The sequence below is a fragment of the Phoca vitulina genome, unplaced genomic scaffold, assembly GCF_004348235.1.
Source record: "Phoca vitulina isolate PV1807 unplaced genomic scaffold, GSC_HSeal_1.0 scaffold74, whole genome shotgun sequence".
Lineage (NCBI taxonomy): Eukaryota > Metazoa > Chordata > Mammalia > Carnivora > Phocidae > Phoca > Phoca vitulina.
Genome location: NW_022589777.1, coordinates 4,530,533 through 4,550,872, shown reverse-complemented (window position 1 = coordinate 4,550,872; position 20,340 = coordinate 4,530,533). Strand labels below are relative to the sequence as shown.

Genomic DNA, 20,340 nt, shown 5'->3' with positions numbered 1-20,340 from the left:
AGCCATTTGAATATCAAAATGCTTCATATTTTTAAATTATTATAGTGGTATGAATTCTGGCCTACATGTAGAAAATCTAGCTAGCATACTCCATAAGGGCCAGAACTCTCTTATGTATCACTCTACCTATACTGACCAGCATGATACCATAGAGTGGGTACCTATTAACCTTTTCTGAATAAATGAAGGAAATACTGTCTAGATAGTAGTTCCATTTTATCAATGAGGAATTGGAGGAAAATAAGTAACACCCCACGGGTTTGTAGAGAGAAATGGGCTAAATTACTCTTCAAACCCAGGTCTAATTATGAACACTGTACTCTCAAGTGAATGTAGTTTTTTTCTTTAAAGTACTTGGCAGGGCCCAAGTCTAGACACCTCATGATTAAGAACTGGTACTCGTGAAGATAGTATTATAGAGGTGGAGATGTGAATTTGTAAAGTTCGAAAAATTGGGGTTGAAACTCGACTCCTAACATTTACTAGTAGTAGGAAAATAGGCAAGATACTTAAAATTCCTGAAGACTAATTTCAGGGGCAAAATGGAAATACTAGTGGTTTATGAAAACACGTATTGGAAGGATTAAATGAGATTGTAAATTAAATATATAAGCACTTAGTATGATATATGCTAAGAAATATTGGCTGCTACTATTACTCTTACTTAAAGCAGAGAAGAAAACAATGTGGTAATGTGCTAGTTATTCTGGGGAATAGATTCCACCAAAATTAATAAATAAATAAATACATACATAAAAATCTTGCATAACTGAATACTTGTAGCACTATTTTTTTTTTTTTGATCTACCTCTTTATGGATATCTTAATGGATCTTCCTAGCCCAAAAACCTATTTTCATTCTCTTATTTAACATTATAGCTGAGAATATTATCAAAGCTGAAGACTTGGCTAATTTGCTTATGTTAATTATCATCATTGATATGCCAAACCAGGTTTTCCTCTAACCCCAACTCTTGCAACCTAAGTATCCAATTATATGTTAATGTTTTGACAAAAGTGGAATTTAGGGTTGGGCGTTTTGTAGGATTGAGCTTTATTTGTTTATAAAGGGACGGGAAGCATTTGTGGTTGAGATCTGCTTGACCCTTGCAAATATGAATAGTAAATATTTGCTTCCTTCATTTGCTGAGCCACTTGCTTCAGCACCCACAGCCTATCTGGGTGAAAACCACTTTTAATTTCTTGTGGTTTTGTTCAGATCTAATCTGAAGGAATAAAGATCTATAATTTAGAACAAGTCAGGGTCTCAGGGTTTTCTTCAGAGAAATTGAGTAAGTCCTACTACAGTGCACACAATTGAAACTGTGATTCATGTGGACTGTGGCACCTTACAATCTTTCTTGTAATGACGGCACATTCATTTTTAAAAGATGACTCAATTAATCTAAGCATAGAAATATTTCATTCATCTGCTACAATAAGGAAATTACAGGTTCTTCTCAAGCACTTTTTTCTCAAAGAAAGTAAGCCCCTTTGAAATGTGTAAAACATTTCTATTATTTTTTAAGTTTTTATTTAAATTCCAGTAGTTATCTTACAGTGTAATATTAGTTTCAGGTGTACAATATAGTGCACAACATTTCCATAGAACACCCCGTGCTCATCACAACAAGTGCACTCCTTCATCCCCATCACCTATTTCACCCATTGCCCCACTGACCTCCCCTCTGGTAACCATCAGTTTGTTCTCTAGAGTTAGTCTGTTTCTTGGTTTTCCTCTCTCTCTTTCTCCTTTAGCTTGTTTGTTTTATTTCTTAAATTCCACATATGAATGAAATCATATGGTGTTTGTCTTTCTCTGACTGACTTATTTTCCTTAGCAATATATACTCTAGCTCCATCCAGGTCTTTGCAAATGTGAGGATTTCATTCTTTTTTATGGCTGAATATTCCATTGCATATATATATATACACTACATCTTCCTTATCCATTCATCAATCGATGGACACTTGGGTTGTTCCCATAATTTTGCTATTGTAGATAATGTTTCTACAAACATTGGACTACATTTATCCTTTTGAATTTGTATTTTTGTATTCTTTAGGTAAATATCTAGTAGTGCAATTGCTGGATCGTAGGGTAGTTCTATTTTTAACTCTTTGAGGAACCTCCATACTGTTTTCCAGAGTGGCTGCCCCAGGTTGCATTCTCACCAACCTTGCAAGAGGGTTCCCCTTCCTTCACATCCTGGCTAATACCTGTTTTTTCTTGTGTTGTTGATTTTTACCATTCTGACAGGTGTGAGGTGATATCTCCTTGTAGTTTGGATTTGTATTTCCCTGATGATGAGTGATGTTGAGCAGCATCTTTTCATGTATCTGTTGGCCATCTGTATGTCTTTTTTTTGGAAAAATGTCTATTCTTGTCTTCTGCCCATTTTTAAATTGGATTATTCATTTTTGGGGTGTTAAGTTTATAAGTTCTTTATATATTTTAGATACTAACTCTTTGTCAAGGTTTGTTGATTGCTGATTGTTTCCTCCACTGTGCAGAAGTTTTTTATTTTGACAAAGTCCCAATAGTTTATTTTTATGGTTTAAGGTCCGACATTTAGGTCTTTAATCCATTTTGAATTTATTTTTGTGTATGGTTTAAGCATTTTTGGTGAAAATCTAGAAGTATAGTATTAACATCTCTGCTTCAATGATGTAGAAAAGATAATAGGGTTTGAAGCCAATGACCAAGACAGAATTCTTGAGATGTCTTTGGTGCAAAAACGTGGTTTTATTAAAGCACGGGGACAGGACCTATGGGCAGAAAGAGCTGTCCATTATATATTTTTATGTTGGGAGGGGGTTTCTAAGGAATTTTGGAAATAAGGTTTCCAGGACCTTGAGGGGGCTAGCTATTGTTAGGAAAAGTCATATATTACTGCCCAATAAAACCTTAGTCATGAGACCCTTCAGATGTTTGTCGATGGGTCATATGCTTGGGGGATGACTGCTAACAAATACCTTGGGGGGTTTAGAGATAAAGGAAATTTCCAAAGGAATTTTTGTATGTTAAAGTAGACTTACAGGATCCTGGGGGAGTTGGACTGATTGCCTTTTGCCCTTCGCAAAGTATTAACATGGAGGTAGCAGCTGAGTTCCTAGAGGAAGGTCATTCTGCCTATTTCAAGGACTTGTCAATGGGCTATAAGTAGTAAGGCAATTTAATAATTTTCCTTCTGCCTTTGTTTCCCACATCACTAGGACCAAATGAAAACAGGCATGGAAGCTCTTTGGGGAAAATGATCTCAATAATTAATTACTAATTCATTTCCTATTTTGTATAGATCTTTTCTTTTGCCAGATGTTGGTGGGGCTTTGCAAAGAAAGTTATGAAAAAATAGAGATGGTCTCTTCTTCAAGGAGTTTATAGTTAGATGACTAAACACATACATGTACAATAACAGTTAAAAAGAAGATGGCATGTTAGGAAATTATACAAGGCCTGATTTAAACTGGGAGGTCACTGGAAATTTTCACTGAGGAAGTAATATTTAGGGAAGATGAATTAGTAAAAGGCAAAAGATTTATGCGATCTGAAGAATGGCTATGGGTAGTAAGTTGGGGGCTGCTGGAGGTAGAGGAAAAAGAAATACTTGAGGGGATTATCCAGATTTAGTGATTAATGAATGGGGAAGGTGGAATGCAAGGGAAGTGTCAAAGGACATTTCAAAGTTTTATGCCTGAAGTTTTGGGATAATTATGTTAATGTCAACAGAACTAGGGAAATTTGGAGTAGGTGAGGAGGAATTTCATTTTATTTGCATTTATACATTAAGTTTGGGGTGACAACAAGTCATCCACAAGGTTAATAAAGACCAACCAGTTGAAATGCAGCATTGAGAAAAGGAGAGTCAAGCCGAAACTATAGATTTGGTAGTCAAGGACTGTTAATGCCCTGAGAATGGGGAGCATGCAGAGAGAAGCAAAAAGTTGAAAATCCCTACTGTGAGAGGTGGAGAGTCAAAGTTTAGTGAAGACAAGAGATTTAGTACTATAGCAACAAAGTAAGGAGAGAATCCCAAAGACGGGGGGACTGATGTTACTGATGATTCATTTATTCATTCACTAAATAGAATATATATTGAATACTGTGTCCCTAGTTTGTGCTAGGCATGTGGGGCATCAATATAAACCAAGCAGACATATTGTTCTAGAACAGGACATTTTTAATTGAGAAAAAAATGGGATTTGGAAATTTCAGTAGAGTCAATAGGTTGAAAGCTAAATTGTGGGTGGTTTAGGGGAGAGATGATGGGGGAAGGATAGAGCCCACAGCTATGTCTTATTTGGGGAAATCTTCCAGAAAAAGAAGGGAGAAAAATAGGGTGTGATCTGGATGGGTCTGTGAGATCAAGTGAAAGTTCTTCTCCATCCTTTAGGCAGCACTATAGAAAGAGAAGACAATGAAGTCACTGTTGAGTGGGGTGTAAAAGCAACTGCTCAATATTAGGAATTGTAAGTCTTCAATTCCAGAGCCAACTTTGCTATGAATACATCCTTTCTATTTTCTGGGTTTCAATTTTATCAGTAAAAAGAAAACAAAAAAGTGGTAGGAGGTGATTCAAGCACTTCTAATGTTACTTCCAGTTCTAACATTCTGAAATTTCCACAAGAATAGGGTAAGGAGACAAGTCTCACAGGAGGTGGTCAGGGTGAGAATGAGGGTGTATAGGACCTAACGTGCTTTAATAGCAACAGTAATAGCTACAACAGCTATTCTGAGCAAGATATTATGGAGACATATTTTCCTTTGCAATAACTCTTGGGAGCACACATCAGTTCCCATGTTAAAAAAAAAAAAAAGCCTCGAATTACAGAGATTAAGTGATTTGACCAAAGTTGCTAGCCAATAAGTAGAAGAGATGAGATTCAAATCAGGCAGACTTGAAAATAAGAGAAGATAGAGTCTCCCCTCCTACTGGAATTCTGCCCCTTTAAGAAAAGAGAAAATGAAATGGGAATAAGAAAAGGATTTTGGGAATAGAGGCCTGTGAAGAGGAGAAAACGTTTACGCCAGCCATGACTGGGAGTGGATCCAAGAGAAAGACAAGACAACCCCACCAGAGTGGCCATGCCTCGGTCTGTGGTTTTCACCCAGCCCTGTGACTGGTCCTGTATGGCTTTCTGTTCTGCAGCTTGGGAGCCAGCATGGAGAAACAGGAACTGGAGAGGATCCAGGATCTAGGACTGACACATATGTCTTGGCGGAAGTTTAAGTGGGAGACCAGGGAGTGACGGCAAGCTGTGCTGCCTGGCTGACTGCAGGCTCAGGGCTGGGCAAGGAGTCAGGGTAGACAGAAGCTGACTGATGGTGTGGGTGCCTCTGCCTTTGCTTGCTCAAGTTATCCAGTGCATCCTCTGTAATAATAAAAAATCCAAACAGAGGGAGGAGGACTTGGAATAAAGCAAACAAAGGATTCAAATTCAAATCCAGACACCATCCCCGCTCATCAAGTTCAAATGTCTGGAACAACCTCTTATTCTCTGTTTTCTGCTCTGAATTGTGGGGCTATTAATGCCAATCTTTCAGGTTGTTGTGAATATTATCTGATATACAAAGGGTATGAATAGCTATAAATAATGTTACTGTACCATGTTATTATTGACATTGTTTGAATGAGATATGATTTTGTAAAAATTTTTGTTTTCCTGATACATTAGTTAGCCATATTTCAGTTTTTCTCACAGAAAAATTGCATCCTCTTCCTTCAAAATTTCATCATATAAAAAGAAGTCTCAAAATGTCTCCGTATAAATTAATTTTCATATAATGTTGAGGATAATGAAGGCAGATTTTTTATTGTTGCTTTTTTTGCTTTTCGCACTTAGCATTCATTTATGTACCCTGAGATTGGCTTCACTGGATACTTCTATTTGATTTCAGCATATTCCCAATTATCTTTAGTAATTATTTTCTCTTGAAGTTGTAAAAAATAAATATCATTCATTTACACTATACAGTATCACCCATGTTAAAATAATGCAACTAGTTACAAAGTTATATCTTTAATAAACATTATGTTTTACCAACTTCAGGTTCTTCTTGCTGGATTAAGAGTCAGTTTTAATTAGTAGCAAAGAAAGTAAATGCAAAAAGTAGCATTTATTATATACCTGTTATATGTAAGGAACTGTCCCAAGTGTGACATGAACATATGAAGTAGAGCCAATTTTTAAAAATTAAAGTATAATTGACAAACAATATCCTATTAGTTTTAGATATATATCGTAGTGATTCAGTATTTTTATACATTATAAAATGATCCCCATGATAGGTCTAGTTACCATGTGTCAATACATAAAGTTATTACAATATTATTGACTGTATTCCCTCATGACTTATTGTATAACTGGAAGTTTGTACCTTGTAATCTCCTTTACCTATTTCTCCCACCCCCAGCCCCTCCACCCTTTGGTAACTAGCTGTTTGTTTCCTATATCTATGAGTCTGTTTCTATTTTGTTTTGATTTTTTTGATTCTACTTATAAATGAAGCCATACACTATTTGTCTTTCTCTGACTTTTTCACTTAGGATAATACTTTCTAGATTCATCCATGTTGTAACAAATGTCAAGATTTCATTCTTTTTATGGCTAATATTCCAGGTGTGTGTCTGTGTGTGTGTGTGTGTGTGTTTATGTATACACTCCACATTTTTTTTTATCCATTCATCTATTGAAGGACCATTAAGATGCTTCCATATCTTGGCTATTGGAAATGATCCTGCCATGAATATAAAGGTGCATATATCTCCTCAAACTGGTGTTTCATTTTCTTTAGATAAATACCCAGGGTAGAGTTGCTGGATGATATGGTAGTTCTATTTTTATTTTTTTGAGGAATCTCTGTACTGTTTTTCATAGTATATTTGCTGCACCAATTTACATTCCCACACCAAAAGTGTGGGGAGGTCCCCTTTTGTCCACATCCTTACCAACATTTGCTTTTTTTTTTAATAATAGCCAGTCTGACAAATGTGAGGTAATATCTCATTAAGGTTTTGATTGTCATTTCCCTGATGATTAGTGATGTTGAATATCTTTTTATGTACTTGTTGGACTTTGGAAAAATGTCTGTTCAAACCCTCTGCCCATTTTTAATTGGGTTTTTCTGATATTAAGTACTATAAATTAACCCTTTGTTGGATGTATAATTTACAAATATCTTCTCCCATTCAGTAGGTTGCCTTTCATTTTATTGATGGCTTCCTTTGCTGTGTAAAAAGCTTTTTTGTTTGATGTAGTCCCATGTGTTTATTTAGCTTTTTTTGCTCTTACCTGAGGAGACTTGTCCAAAAAAATATTGCTAAGATCAATTGCAAAGAACTTCATGTTTATATTTTCTTCTAGGAGTTTTATGGTTTTGGGCCTTACACTCAAGTCTTTAATCCATTTTGAATTTATTTTTGTATGTGGTATTACATAGTGGTCAAGTGTCATTCTTTTGCATGTCACTGTCTAGTTTTCCCAATACCAATTATGAAGAGACTGTCTTTTCCCCATTGTATATTCTTGCCTCCTCTGTCAAAGATTAACTGATCACATAAATGTGGGTATTTTTCTGATCTCTCTATTCTATTCCATTGATCTGTGTGTCTGTTTTCATGCCAGTACCATACTATTTTGATTACTATAGCTTTGTATTATAGTATGAAATCATGGAACGTGATACCTCCAGTTTTGTTCTTTTTCATGATACATTTGGCTATTCAGGGCCTTTTGTGTTTCTATACAAATTTTAGAATTGTTCGTTCTACTTTTGTGGAAAATACCATTGGTATTTTGGTGGGGATTGCATTGAATTTATAGATTGCTTTGGGTAGTATGGATATTTTAACAATAACATTTTTTTCCAATCCATGAGCAAGAAATATCTTTCCATTTATTTGTATCATCCTTAATTTCTTTCCTCAGTGTTTTATAGCTCTCAGAGTATTGGTTTTTCATCTCCTTGCTTACTTTATTCTATTTGATGCAATTATAAATGGGATTTTTCTTAATTTCTCCTTCTGCTAGTTCATTATTAATGTATAGAAATGCAGCTGATTTATGTATGTTAATTTTATATCCATGAAATTACTGAATTCATTCATTCTAATAGTTTTTCTGGTGGAGTCTATAGGGTTTTCTATGTTACTATTGTTGCATCTGCAAATATTAACAATTTTACTTCTTAATAATTTGGATGCCTTTTATTTCTTTTCTTGCCTAATTGCTGTGGTTAGGATTTCCAATACTATGTTGAAAAAAGTGGCGAGAGGGAGTATCCTCATCTTGTTCCTAATCTTAGAGGAAAGAATTTCACCTTTTCACCATTGAGTATAATGTTAGCTGTGGGTTTGTCATATATGGCTTTTATCATATTGAGGTACATTCCATGTATATGCACTTTATTGAGAGTATTTTTCATAAATGGATGTTGAATTTTGTCAAATGTGTTTTCTTTATCTGTTGAGATGATATGATTTCTATCCTTTGCTTTGTTAATGTGGTATATCACATTAATTGATTTGCAGATATTGGACCATCTTACATCCTTGGAATAATTCCCAGTTGATCACGGTGTATGGCCCTTTTAATATATTCTTGAATTTGGTTTGCTAATATTTTGTTGAGGATTTCTGCATGTATGTTTATAAGGGATATTGGCCTGTGGTTTTCTTTTTTGTGTGTTTTCTTTGTCTGGTTTTTATATGAGGAAAATCCTGGCCTTGTAAAGTGAGTTTGGAAGCATTCCTCCCTCTTCATTTTTTTGTAATAATTGAGAAGGTAAGGTACTACCTCTTCTTTAAATGTTTGATAGAATTCACTCATGAAGCCATTTGGTCCTGGACTTTTGTTTTTTGGGATTTTTTAAATTACTGATTCAATTTTATCATGTATAATCAGTCTGTTCAGATTTTCTATTTCTTTGTGAGTCAGTCTTGGAAGATTGTGTGTTCCTAGGAATTTATCCATTTCTTCTGGGTTTTCCAGTTTGTTGGCATATAATGGTTTATAGTAGTTTTTTATGATCCTGTCTATTTCTTTGGTGTCAGTTGTGACTTCTCTTTCATTTCTGATTTTATTTGTTTAGACCTTCTATCTTTTTTTCTTGATGAATCTGACTAGATATTTATAAATTTTATCTTTCTGAAGAACTTTTATTTTCATTGATCTTTCTGTTGTCTTTTTAGTTTCTATGTCATTTATTTTTGCTTTGAACTTTATTATTTCCTTCCTTCTATTAACTTTTGGTTCTGTTGTTTTTTTAGTTCCTAGGAGTAAAGTTACATTGTTTATTTGGGATTTTTGTTTGTTTGTTTGTTTCTTGAGATAAGCCTGTATTGCTATGAACTTCCTTATTAGAATTGCTTTTGCTGTGTCCCATACATTTTGGAAAGTTGTATTTCAGTTTTCATTTGTCATTAGTTTTGATTTCCTCCTTGATTTATTTGTTGAACCATTGGTTGTTTAGTAGCATGTTGTTTGGTCTCTTTGTGTTTTGTTTTGTTTTTTCCCAGTCTTCTTCTTTTAATTGTTTTTTTTTTAGCTTTGTACCCTTGTGGTCAGAAAAAATGTTTGATATGATTTTGATTTTCTTGAATTTACTTTTTTTTTTTTTTTGTCAGTCACTCTTCAGTCCTGAAGAGTGTTGCATGTGCACTTGAAAATAATGTGTATTTTTCAGTTTTTGAATGGAGTGTTCTATATACATCTAGTAAGTCCATTTATTCTAATGTGTCATTTAGGGCCAAAGTTTTTTTATTGATATTCTCTCTGGATGATCTATCCATTGATGTAAGTGGGGTATTAAAGTCACCTACTATTATAGTAGTACTGTCAATTCTCCTCTTATTTCTGTTAATATTCGATTTGTATATTTAGGTGATCCTATGTTGGGTACATAAATATTTACAAATAGTATATTCTCTTTTTATTGACTATTTTATCATTATGTAATACACTTTTGTCTTTTGTTAGAGTTTTTGTTTTAAAGTCTTTTTTGTCTGATATCAGTATTGCTACTCTTGCTTCCTTTTCATTTCCATTTTATGGAATATCTTTTATCATCTCTTCACTTTCAGTCTGTGTGTGTCTTTAGATCTGAGGTGTATATCTAGTAGGCAGCATATGAAAGGGTCTTTTTCTTTTATTTAATCCATTCATCCATCTTATGTCTTTTATTGGAGACTTTAGTCCATTTACATTTAAAGTAATCATTGATAGGTATGTAATTATAGCCATTTTATTAATTGTTTTCTGGTTATTTATTTTTGTAGATCCGTTCCTTCTTTTCTTTCTCTCTTCCTTTGGTAGTTTACTTTAGTGTTATATTTGGATTCCTTTCTCTTGATTTTTTGTATCTATTGGAGGTTTTTCATTTGTGGATACCATTGGCATTTTTATATATCACCCTATAAACATGTAGTAGTCTATTTTAAGCTGAAATTCGCTAAAGTTTGAGCACATTCTTTAAGAAAAAAAGATTTTATTTAGTTATTTGTCAGAGAGAGAGAGAGCATGACCAGGGTAGTGGCAGACAGAGGGAGAAGCAGGCTCCTTGCTAAGCAAGGAGCCTGATGCAGTAATTAATCCTAGGACCCTGGGATCATGACCCAAGCTGAAACCAGACACTTAACTGACTGAGCCATCCAGGAGTCCCATTTGAACACATTCTAAAAGCACTATTTTTTACATTTTTACTACACCCCCACATTTTATGTTTTTGATGTTGTATTTTATATTTTTTAAAATCTTGTTCATACCTAAACTACTTATTGTAGTTATAGTTGATTTTATTTTCAAGCTAGTTTTTTTAGTGGCTGTTCCACTGCTGTTCCTCTGTATTTGTATATATCCATAAGATTTTTTTCACATACTTTTCTAGTTATGGTCTTTTCACTTAAATAAGACCCTTTAATATTTCTTATAAGGTTGGTTTGGTGGTGATTAACTTTTTAAGTTTTTGCTTTTTGCAAAGCTCTTCTCTCTCCTTCAATTCTGAGTGATAACCTTGCTGCATAGGGCAGTATTGCTTGTAACTTTAAAAATATATATATACTTTAAATATATCCTGCCATTTTCTGGGTCTGCAAAGTTTCTGCTGAAAAATCAACCAATAGTCTTACGGGTTTTCCCTTGTATGTGACTATTTGTTTCTTTTCTTATTGCCTTTAAGATTCTTTCTTTAATGTAACTTTTACCATTTTAATTACAGTATGTCTTTTGTGTATCTCTTTGGGTTCATCTTGTTCAGGACTCTCTTTGCTTCCTGGTCCTGGATATCTGTTTCCTTCCCAGGTTAGAGAAATTTTCAGCCATTATTTTTTCTTTCTTTTTTATTTTTTAATTTTATTTTATTATGTTATGTTAATCACCATACCTTACATCATTAGTTTTTGATGTAGTGTTCCATGATTCATTGTTTGTGTCAGCCATTATTTTTTCAAATCTATTGTTTCATCTTTTCTGTCTCTCTTCTCCTTCTGGGACCCCTATAATGCAAATGTTCACATGTTTTATGTTGTCTCAGAGGTCCCTTAAACTAATCTTATTTTATTTATTTATTTATTTATTTAAATAGGCTCCACACCTAGTGTGCAGCCCAACATGGGACGTGAACTTACAACCCTGAGATCAAGGCCTGAGCTGAGATCAGGAGTTGGATGCTTAACCAATTGAACCACCCAGGCACCCACCCCCACCCCTTAAACTATCTTCATTTTAAAATTTGGCAGGAAGGGGAAAATGAAGGGGGGGAAATCGGAGGGGGAGACGAACCATGAGAGACTATGGACTCTGAGAAACAAACTGAGGGTTCTAGAGGGGAGGGGGGTGGGGGGATGGGTTAGCCTGGTGATGGGTATTGAGGAGGGCACGTTCTGCATGGAGCACTGGGTGTTATGCACAAACAATGAATCATGGAACACTATATCTAAAACTAATGATGTAATGTATGGGGATTAACATAACAATAAAAAAATTTAAAAAAAAAAGAAGATGACTAGAAACAATGAATCATGGAACACTACATCAAAAACTAATGATATATGGTGATTAACATAACAATAAAAATTTAAAAAAAAAGATGACTAGAAATCCTGAGTTATCAAAATTACAATGCAGCAAAGACTGATAACAATTTCATACTATATATAAGAGGAGATGAAATTTTAATAACAATAATTTGAATAACAATAACTTCAGAACTACCTGAATGTCCTAAAGGAATTCAACAGTGATGAATTATGGCAGAACAAAAACACACAGTATTTTCAGTTGACTTTTAGAAATTAACTGTGTTGGGGGCGCCTGGGTGGCTCAGATGGTTGGGCATCTGCCTTTGGCTCCGGTCATGATCCCAGGGTCCTGGGATCAAGCCCCACATCCGGCTCCCTGCTTTGTGGAGAGCCTGCTTATCCCTCTCCTGCCTGCCGCTCCCCCTGCTTGTGCTCTCTCTCTGTCAAATAAATAAATAAAATCTTAAAAAAATAATTAACTGTGTTCTCATATTTAAAGCAGTATACATTTAAAAGGTATTCTTGTTTATGTTATTAATTCCAGATATCTTTCTGATTACTTGGGAGGGAGATTTTATTTTTTCAGATGTGTATCTCAGGATATATGCTATAAAAGAACAATTAAACTTAGAGCAGATCTAAATACCTATGACATATGAGAAAGTAGATTCTAAAATAAAGTTAGATCTTGCAATTACTTATAATATACTTCCCCCACCAAATCTATTGTATTTTGTCATCTAAGCGACCCAGGTTTGCTCTGCCACTTGTTTATGTGTGGCCCTGAATGAATAGCTTAATTTCTTTGTGCCTTGGTTTCCTCATTTATGGACTCAGTTTAAAATCCACTGTATTATTGAACTGTGAGGATTAAATGAAATAACACTTGTGAAGTATCTAGCACAATGTCAGCGTGAAGTCTGACATCAGAAACAGAGAAAGTAATTCAATTTTGTATGTGAAAGAAAACCATTGTGAATGTAGAAGGTTGGACTGGATGGCTCTATCTCACTATTTGGCTCTCTCCCTTCAAAATACCTTTTCATCATCTATTTAGTGAATTCCAAGAAAAGGCTCTGTTCAAGCACTGTTGTGTATTTTTCATAAAGCAGGTTGAATCCCCTGGCATACTTAGAGTAATTAAGAATTTCAAGTGAAATTTGTTTAATGTTATACTGATGCATGTTTCTTTGATGATAGACATTAAATAAAATAACTAATTGAACTGAATAATTGAATTTTCAAAGCAATTCAGTGGTAGAAATTAGCAGTACAAAAAGTAATTGTGTTTCTATCAAAGGACATCATGACTAAACACATTGCTTTTTATGGTGGAAAACAAATATATCTTGTACTTCTGAACCATGTTAGGTCTACCTAGCTGTAATACAATCAATGTGTACTTGATTACTTATACTCTAAATTATGAAATTACTTTAAAAAGGAAATCTGTGAAAGATATGTGACAGTGACAGACATTTTTGAGCTGAGTGGTTTGAGTTTGAATATTCACTCTTCTTCAGAAATTATTTTGGATGAATAAATTTTAATAATAATTTTTAATAATTTAATATAAAATTTTAATACATTTTACTATCTTTATCATTAAAATGGAGATAATAGTACCAACTCAAGGAATTGCGATAATTAAATGAGATAATACATGGAAATCTTCTGGCAAGACTGCATGTGTCAACATGTAAGCATTAGAGGTATATTGTATTTCAAATCCGTATAATTGCACTGGAAAGTCTATACAAAGACTATTTTATTGTGTGTGGTTTTTTTTAACAAAATTTGTTTTTTAAAAAAGAAGTAATCATTGTCTGATTGTGTTTTATAAATCTGAATAATTATAGCTGAATTTGATTAAAACCAAGTTCACCTCCATTACATTGTTTTTTATTCAAAATATGCTTATACTTAGGAAGAGATTGGGAAACCAATTAGGCCAGGAATGAAGAGGCTCATTCTGTAAGAGGTTGGCTTGTCATATTAGATTTTTTGTGATTATACTGCCTCAGGGAATCTAGCTGTAGTCACACCATCACTGAAAACAGTGCCATGCTTCATTCCAGCTATGGTCCCTTAAGGTTTTTGAAACAAAACTTAATAACTGATTAGATTTCCTATATCTTCCCTGCTGTTCCTGTGATGCTTTCATTTTCCCATAAACACAGGCAGGGGAAATTTTTTTCATCTCTCGCATTGCCCAAGCTAAAACTTCGGAAATTATTCTCAATTCTTCTATTTCTTTTTGCACAGAAGTGTCCTCCTCAGTTACTTAGTGTGCTGATTTGATCTCATTAATATTTTGAATCTCTCTTCTTTCCCATTTTTTTTTTTTACATAGACACTGACCCAGTTTATATTCTCACCTTCTCTCACTTGAACTGGATTTACCCTTTTGACTAATTTCCTGTCTCAGATCACACCTCATGTCCTCCATGTTCTAACCAGAGGGAATTTTCTAAAACAGAAATCTGGTAATATTACCTCTCTGATTAACAGCTTCTACATGGCCTGTAGGAAAAAAAAAAAAATCTGAGGCTTATTAATGGAGCTCCAGTCTTTGTGGTCTGGCTTCTGCCTCTCCAGCTTAGAAGTGAAGAGCTCAGGCTCTAGAGTCAATGGACCTGGTCATAAATCCTAGCTTTATTATATATTTGGGCAAGTTACTTAATCTCTTTACTCTTCAGTTTCCTTATATATAAAACTAGGGTAATAGTACATATTTTAGTTTGCTGTTTTGAGGACTAAATGAGATAATATTTATTTTACATATATGACACATGGTAAGATGTCCCAGATTTAGGGTCCTTAGTATTATTTTTCACTTTTCCCTCCATATGTATCCTATATACTAAACATAACTAAGTGCCTTCTGTTCACCCAACAAGTGACTTTCTCTCATTTTTATTTCCATGACTTTGTGTTTATTTCCTTTGCCTAGTTTGCCATCACTTCCGCAACCTCTTTGTCTATCTTGCTCACCTATCAGACTTGCTCAAGGGGCATTTCTTACTGGAAGACCCTCTCAGCTCCCCATTGACAAAGCTGGAAACTCCCTTTTCTGTACTCCATTCATGGGTCAAGGCCAAGATTCAGAAGTCTTACTGCCTGGATTTAATCCTTGTTCACTGTGTGATCTTGGGCAAATTATTTAACTTCTCTAAGCTTCTATTTTATCTATAAATTTGTGTGAATAATAAAATATATCTAATGGGATTATGTGAAGATTAAATGAGACAACCTATGTACGTGCTTAGCACTGTGCATAACACATAGTAAAGGCTCAAAGACCGCAAGTCAGTAACTATAATAGCAAGTAGTCTAGAGGTCATCGTTCCAGTCTTATTTATTTCCTGACTTTATATCCACCAGACTGTAAATTCCTCCTAGATTTTCTCTTTATTCACTTTTATGTTCTCCATACATGGTTTGGAAACTGGCTCATAATAGATTATTGATGCATATTTATTGATGGAAAAATGGGTGAATATTATTTGATCTTATTTGAAAACTGGTAGCAGTTTTCTTTTATGTTTTAGTGGTATTTATGGGGCCCAGTATAGGGAAAAGCATTCCATTTCAATAAACAACATCTACTAAGCTATAGTCTCCTTGGGGATGATGTCAGTATCTTCCAGTCTCTATCTCCAAAAAACCTACATTTATTGCTCAATATATTTTAATTATTGAATAAATAATTTACGTGTTGATCTCCCTTATTGTGACTAAATTATAAGCAGAGATAAGTTCCTCCTGTCCAGTAATACCATTCACATAGTAAGTGAATTTAAATTTTAAATACTTTGTTATAATTCTAGCCCTATTATAAAGACTATACAAAAATGCTGTATAGATCTGCTATATATAGACTATATAAAAACCATTCCATGCAAAATGTTGAAATCTCATTCTCTGTTCTCTGACAAAACTATTATAATTTTCAATAGTACCACTTATTTTAACAATTGTATTGCTTCTGTAATTCTGTCTGTATTTTTTAAAAGTACATGCTACCTTTAGTTTGAGGACCATGTACTAAATACTTTTAAATGTGATATTCCCAAAGTGGAAAGTTTGAGGTCATTATGATTCAGAGATTCTTCCAATATTGTGTCTGTAATCATGTAATCTATACAGAACAGTGTAAGTTGATCACAGCGATTTAAAGCTAAAATACTCAAGGTTCATATCTTACCTCTGCCAGTGGTGCAGTCTTGGATATGTCACTAAACCTCTCTGAACTCTGTTTTCTCCTCTGAAAGTGGGTCTTACTCTGAAGGGCTATGATGAAGGCCTGGAACACAATAGCCCCTTAGCAAAGGTGGCCATTATAATTTTAAATGAAGAAAGCAACTATTTTACTGAAGCCTAATTATTTTATCTTATAGAAGCCTTTGTCCACTAGTAAGAAATTCATTCTTGGGTATCAGTGTACTAGCGGATACCTTAAAGCCCAGGAACAATAGAATGAATAATTTAACTATTTTCTGGGTAACTGTTGAAAAATTACATATGAGAGATGATTTGGAACATACAAAATGTTCTTGGAAACCATTCCTTTCTTAACAATAGCTAAATCCATCTGTTCTCCTGTAGTTTTATTTACATTACCACCCACCCTGTATTGCAAACCCATATTTGGACTTAACTGATTCTGGATTAATATCTGATTTATTGTCTAAAATCGAAATACTAGGGGACCCAATAGAGAGAGAGATCACTATCAGGTAATAGGATCATAGACACCACTTTTTCTTTTCTCCTCTTATCCAAGGGTTTTGGAAGGAGAATTTTTTAAAAATAATGGCTTATTTTCTGAAAAAGTAGGTCAGTAAAAAAGTTTATTGAATTCATGTCATACATCTACGGAGGAAAGGAATGAGGCTAGTGTTGTCACTTTATCAATATGCCTTAGTTTCTTAATCACAAAAAAGAAATAAATATATACATATATACGTGTGTGTATATATATATATATATACACACACACATATGTATGTGTATATACACACACATGCCTCAGAACTATGAGCATGTTACATGAATTCAATGAGACTGATAATGTTGAAATGCTTAGGAAGTAGAAATAATATATGTCTGCAATGCAGTTTTCTTATAAGTAACAATTGCAAAGCTCACCTCTCAAAGATCTAAGACTGTGAAATTGATTCATTAAATGCTCACATGAGCATTTTCTGCTGGATATGCAATGTTGTGTTTCCATGGTATTTTGTGTCCTCACATCACAACATAACCGCAGCTGTCTTAGAGAAGAATTTTCTTGAAGAGAACGCTCATAATGATGGCTAAGGTGACCCCAGTCTTGAGAACAAGATAAGATTTCCCTCTTCCATTCCTTCTATTTTTTCTTCCCTCCTTTCTCCAATATTTGTTTGGCTCCTACTTTGTAATAGGCAGCGTGACAGTCATTAATATATTACAAAGATGAATAAGGGACAGTTGTGCCCTTAGTAAGCCTGTGGTCTATTTGAAACTATAAACTTAAAGCAATTACATATGTTACAACAAGTGCATCGATCATGGGGCCATGAACAGAAAAGCCATGTGAGCTTGGAAAAGTTAACTTGAATTTCTAGTTTGGGGAAGTCATGGAGGAAAAGACCTGAACCTATATTGAAAAACAAGTCCAAATTCCCAGATTAGTAGTCATGGAGAACGTTTCAGGTGGAAGGAGTAGCATATTAGAAGCAGATTTCTGGAGCCGTATGGACTCACTGGGGAATAATACAAAGATCCATATGGCAGAAATGCAGTGTTCGTAAGAGGGAATGGTGGGAAAGGAACACAGGTAGGTAAGGGACAGATGGTGTAAGGCCTGTGAGGGAACTTGGGTTTTATCCTAAGCCAGTTCTTTTTCCATGAGACTACCTAAACTTTTAAAAATTTTTATCCTTTTATTTTTCTATAGTGTGTGGTGCATAGACATGCTGTTCTGGGGGAGACACTGGTGGCAGGAAGAACAAGTTTTAGACTTGTAAAAATGTGGCAGGGAAAATAATAGTTTAGAGTAAGCTTCAGGTGATAGAATTCTCTCATGTGTCTCAGTTTAGCCACAGTGGCTCCAGTTTGGCCTTCAGGCCTCATGATTACAGGACAGCCCTTCATGGTGTCCTGGTGGGCTGAGTCAGCAACAGAATAATGCCAGCTTATTAGCATGGCTAGAGCTAAATATTAATCACAGAAACGCCAAGAAAACCAGTCCTCGTGCTATACTAAAGAGGAAAATTGTATCTAAATGTTGTACGTCTACAATCATGCATATTATGTTTGTCTTACATTCCTCCTCAATTAATGGAGATAGTAAAACCACCTAAGGAGATGTTTTGAGGATTGACTAAGTGAGCACTTGTAAGGCATTTTTAAAATGTTTGACTCAGACCAGTTGAGAAATTAATGAAAGTGGTGGTAGAAAATAGCTAGAAAATAGAGGAAATTGACATAGTGGTTAGGAGCATAGAGTTTGGATCTAAGAGACATGGGTTGATTTTCCAGTTTAGGCATTTATTAAGTGTGTGGCAAGTTCTGTAACTTAAGTCTCAATTTCCTCATTTAGTTGCAGTGAAAATTAAATGAGGTAATGAATGTAAACTACTTAGCTTAGGACCTGGCAAATAGTAAGTCCTTAGTAAATGTTAACTATTATTATCATTATTTTACACTATATCATAGAATTTTGCATAAAATTCCAGGTGAACTCAGACACTGTATCCGGTGTAGTAACGAACCACTGAAACCTGTTTAAGAACCAAATGAATGTAAAAGCTCTTTGATAGTGTTTTATACTTTAAGGATTCTTAATAAATGTTTTATTTGGATTTAAATTACCTGTAATAAATCCTTCATTTATATGTTAATTTTTGGTTGTTTGTTTAACCATACAATTGACTCCAGGCCTAAAAGCAAGCTGGTTTCAGGTTAGCATGTTTATAACCAGATTATTTTTGTTCTACATCTAAAGGAATATATCTGGTATAAACTGGGAGAAAACCAGAGCAGAGACTTGTTTTGTTTTAATTTAGGATCTGTGGTTGTAGGCAACAAAGTGAACTGTTCTGCATTTCCAGCTCTTAGGAGGGCTATAATGATCAGGTACATATTGTCATAATTTTGAAAGTAATTTATTTAATGGCCAATTATGACTAAACATGGAGATAGTTGTAATTTTACAGCTTGAAAAGGTAACATATAACATACTAAAGTTAAAGTTGTTTAAAAGAGCAGGATGTAGACAAGGGAAATAAGGTGGTGGTGGTTGTTGTTTTAAATACCCATGTCCTGAGCCTTGAGCATTTTAAGTGGTCTCACATTCATTAATTCATTTCTGAGCACCCACACATTCTTTGAGCTGAAATAGGAGGCTAATCACTAAGGCCAAACTAAACTAAGGGGTTTATGGTCTGGTGGTAGATATGAACATGCAGTCAGTACATGTAGATGTTTGTAAACAGCATTGCTATTGTGGTAGTCCTATTACAGTCTGTGAAAACCAAACCATTGTGCTATATGCCTTAAACTTACAGAGCTACACATGTCATGTATTTCTCAAAACTGGAAAAAAGAAAGCGCTGCATGTAGACAGAGGAGGCTTGCAAAGGGAGGTGAAAAAACAAGATGTGGCGAGAATGGCACGTTTGCTTAGGGGATGCAGGGACTTTGCTTCACTAATATCATGGGATGCTGGGGAAGAAGTTATGGAAAATGAATCTAGAAGGGGAGGCAGGACTGGAGTATTGGATGGTGATGTATGCCATGAGAAGTTGATTGAATTTCCAGCCAACTTCAATTAATGGAGACATTTAATAATGACTACACAAATTAAATTCTCAGAACTTCCTACATGATAGGTATAAATGTGTGTGCATATGACAAATACATAAAAAATATTTTATATTTGTTTTTGTAGAAGCTTCTATGTTTGGTGCATCCATGTGCATGTTGGGGACCTTTAAGAAGGAAGGATTATACATATGGAAGTGACATGGGTATACATGTAATTCTAATATTATTGATTGCCAAGGCTATACTTTCAGGGATCATTTCTATAGTTCGTTACTAATATTATTGATTGCCAATATACTTAATCACATTCATTTAAACCAGGAGGGAAAGCCAAGCTCAATGAATGAAAATATAGAATAGGTTGTTATTCTATTTCCAAATTAATTTACATTAGAAATAAGATTAAGATAAATTGTGCTATCCAAAGGCTTATTTCAATAAATATATAACAATGATTTGTAACTGTTGACCCCAGTGAATAAGTATATATAAATTGCATTAACATTGTTCT

General features: G+C 34.4%; 1 protein-coding gene and 1 pseudogene across 11 annotated transcripts in view; both read left to right on the top strand.

The window, feature by feature from the left end:
- Nucleotides 1-20,340, top strand: part of DLG2 (discs large MAGUK scaffold protein 2) — a 1,693,368-nt gene that overhangs the window by 456,025 nt on the left and 1,217,003 nt on the right. The gene's annotated exons all lie outside the window — the stretch shown is intronic.
- LOC116625213 lies at nt 20,065-20,177 on the top strand (annotated as a pseudogene).